We start from the raw sequence: 3,681 nt of genomic DNA on the forward strand, positions 1-3,681 counted from the left end.
GTGTGTGTGTATATACATACATCTATATATACAGATTATATATAAATATATATATGTAGATAAATATATATATATTATATATATGTGTGTGTGTGTGTGTGTGTGTTGATATGTGTGTACTTAAAATACTTTTATAATCATCCTTCCCTCCTTTCATTTTGCTATTTCGTCTCATATATAAGTATATTCACAAGTAAGCATTAATTTCCTCTCTTTAACAATAATTCCCATTGTCATCATACATCCTCGAAACGCTGCTCATTGATTATCTGATAATTCTGATGAAATGTTTCTCTTTCAAATTCTTCACAAAATATTGATAGCAAACTCTGATTATGAATGTCCTACTGTAGCGTAGTGACCCAAGCAACGAATATAAGTCTATTTCTCAAGGCCTCTCTCTTCGGACATCCATTACCCTAGTTTCATTGATTTTTCTATCAATCAAAATCACTTGTCTAAATTCCGAATCACCTAACATTAAGGTCTTCTTTTTTGAATAAGATTGACCTTTATTATAATTCTCACTTCATCTCCAGCCACTTTTTTCTTCTCACAACTAACTCCAATATCTTACTCTTTCATTTTTCTCTGTTCTAACATATACTTTCAATTATATTTTTTCGTTATCTTCTTTTCATCCACGTAAAATTCAAACTTATGTTAGTCTATGTTCCTTCCCATTACAATAAGAATATGATATTTAATTTTCTATGTCCTTAAGTAATTTTATTTTTTAATCAAAAACCTCAAAAGCTAATATAATTTTTTTTTTTTTTGGGGGGGGGGGTTGTCAGTAAAACATAAAGAAAAAATATAAATTTTTAACGTGTTAGGATTTTCTAATTGGAGTAGGTTTAACTACTGTTTAACAACATACTAAACTAATTAGCATCTAAAGCCCCGTTAGCCGCCTCTCTCTCTCTCTCTCTCTCTCTCTCTCTCTCTCTCTCATTTATTATACTTCTTAATAAACTTACAGTTCATGTTGGCAAAAAAGTCATGAGAATATCAATTACTGACTAGAATAAACATCTAATATGAATGAACATATACTGTAGAGCAATAATCTTTTAAAATTTAATCTAATCTATAATTAATTTCAGAGACCGGAGAGTTCGAGGATGAGATTTCTTTGACGACATAGTTGGTAGTCTGATAGATAACACCGTCAACAAATTGATAGATATCTGAGATACTTGTGTCTTAAAGTAGCACCCATGGCTCTAGACAAGACAAAGAAAAGAATTTTTTGGAGAAAATAACTGTTTGTCTGTTAGTGTCCTCCTAAGTTATATTTATTGCAGAATCAGGAGCATTGTTCACCTGATGAAAATGATAATAACTTTTACTTAATAATTATTTGGCTTTTATATGTTTAATGTTCATCGTAGAACATTTTTACGATCTCAAAACAAATTTTGTTAATTGAAGAGGAATTACATGTTAAGATACTGATTATCTAGAGTTAAATTATAGTATTACTTCGGACTCAGATTCTGTATAATAGCCATCTCTTAAGAAACACTCGATGGTGCAAAGGTAACTAAGTAAAAAGTTTATTTTTTATTTATTTATTTATTTATTTATTTTTTTTTTTTTTTTTTTTTTTTTTACAAATTTTCCAATTCTTCGTGATAATATGGCTATAACAACATATCTAGATGCACTAACTTTCTCTTGCTGTGCCACGTTTATAAAATTGGAAATATTGATAAGACTTTGGTGAGAGTTAAAGGGTATCTATGGTTTAGTAATAGGGTATATCCAAAGACTTGGTTAATATGCATGCATTTTTTTAAAACGATTTATGAAATAATTTGATATTTTAGGTACGAAGTTATTTATTTTCCAAACCTTTATAAAATTTTGAACGGGGAATGAAATATCTGTCCTTATTGGTTATGAAATAATTTCAATTTATTACAGATGCTGATAGATATAGAAATATGTTCAGTGTAAGCACACTTGCCAGCCAAAAGTGATAACAATGCCAAGATTATAAAGAATCTTCGAAAACTTGAAAACTTGATTAAAGAGTTACTAAAGAACATCTTTTGAAATTTTTCTGATATTATCTTTGTGGATATCAGAGATTAAATCCTAAGAAATTAAAAAAAGGGACCTCCAATATAAATGCATTATCATTTTACAAGTATGATTTAATGTTGACAAGGTTTGATACCAAGTCAATTACCCATTTATAAAAATACCAATTGATTAACTGGAATTTCTTTAGAATGAGAAAAAAAAAAAAACCTTCGCTGTGGACTCTTCTACTATGATTAATTGAGAGTTACAAATATGTCTTTAGAAAAAAAGTAATATAATCAAAGATTTCTCATACCAATGAGAAACCTTTTATCTCCATTATTAAGCAATCTTCATCTGGAACTATTTGAACCGAATACCTTCTATAAATACTAATAAAAGGAATATTTGAGATATATTCTATGCTTGGCCCACCAATAATGATGAGATGATATTTTTGATAGCATTAGATAACCTGATAACGACCAAAAATTTCATCATTTATATAGAATTGGATAATCAGATGGCATTTTCAGAGAATTAATTTTAATAAATGATTGAGGTGTAAGTTTTCGGTTTACAAAATTTTAGTACTGTATTTCCATATATGTTTTAAGGGCACTGCAGGTGAGTTTCCCTGAATTCCTTGAAGCATAGCTTGGTAAGATCCGGGAAATAGCGAGGAATTTGCAATACTCGGGGAATTTTATTCACACAGCTTTCTATAAAGATAGAGAAAATATTTGATGAAACTGTCTCTAAAATGTATTTTTTTACATTCTTCTTTTCTTAAAAGTTATTTATGAATAATTCAATATTCATGAAGCACATATTGAGACTGTTTTTAGAAATAACATTTCCAAGATTACATTAATTGAATATACTTCTCAATGAAATAATGTTCGTATTTATGAAATTTTTGCAATCACTATAATAAATAATAATCATGATGTTCGAACAGGAAACATAGCAAGTAGTTTCTTTTAAGAAGTGAATATATACACTATAGCCACAGTATTAGTTGGAAACTTTGATAATGTATTATGTATTGTGAAAACATAACAAAATGTCAAATTTATTGAGGGATATTTGTGGCTTATATGAATATATATATATATATATATATACTGTATATATATATATATATATATACACACACACACATATATATATATATATATACACACACATATATATATATATATATATATTTATATATATATATATATATATGGTGGTAGGACAATTGCGTATATAAGTATGTATGTATGTTATCGCTCGATAACAGAATTACTAATTACTGTAAATAAGATATATGGCATAAAACCACGGAAATACAGAACTCAGTTTTCTTTTCGATTTACTTCATTTACATCGTGGTGAGCTACTAAGTTAATTTTTGTTTGTTTCTTTCACTTGTGTAATATATTGGAATTACTTAACTCTTTCATACACTTCGTTTATATAGTAGTGAACTACTTAGCTTTTTTATTTAACTTTTTTATTTTACTTGTGTAATATATTGTATAATTGCCGAGGTCCTCCATCTGGAAAAAAAATGACACCCTTAAGAAAGAAGAAGCTGTGACGGAGAAAAAGAAAGTAGACTATCAAAGAGGAGTTCCCGTTTTTGCGTGAAATAAAATGGTC

Source organism: Palaemon carinicauda, chromosome 8 (genome assembly GCF_036898095.1).
Source record: "Palaemon carinicauda isolate YSFRI2023 chromosome 8, ASM3689809v2, whole genome shotgun sequence".
Lineage (NCBI taxonomy): Eukaryota > Metazoa > Arthropoda > Malacostraca > Decapoda > Palaemonidae > Palaemon > Palaemon carinicauda.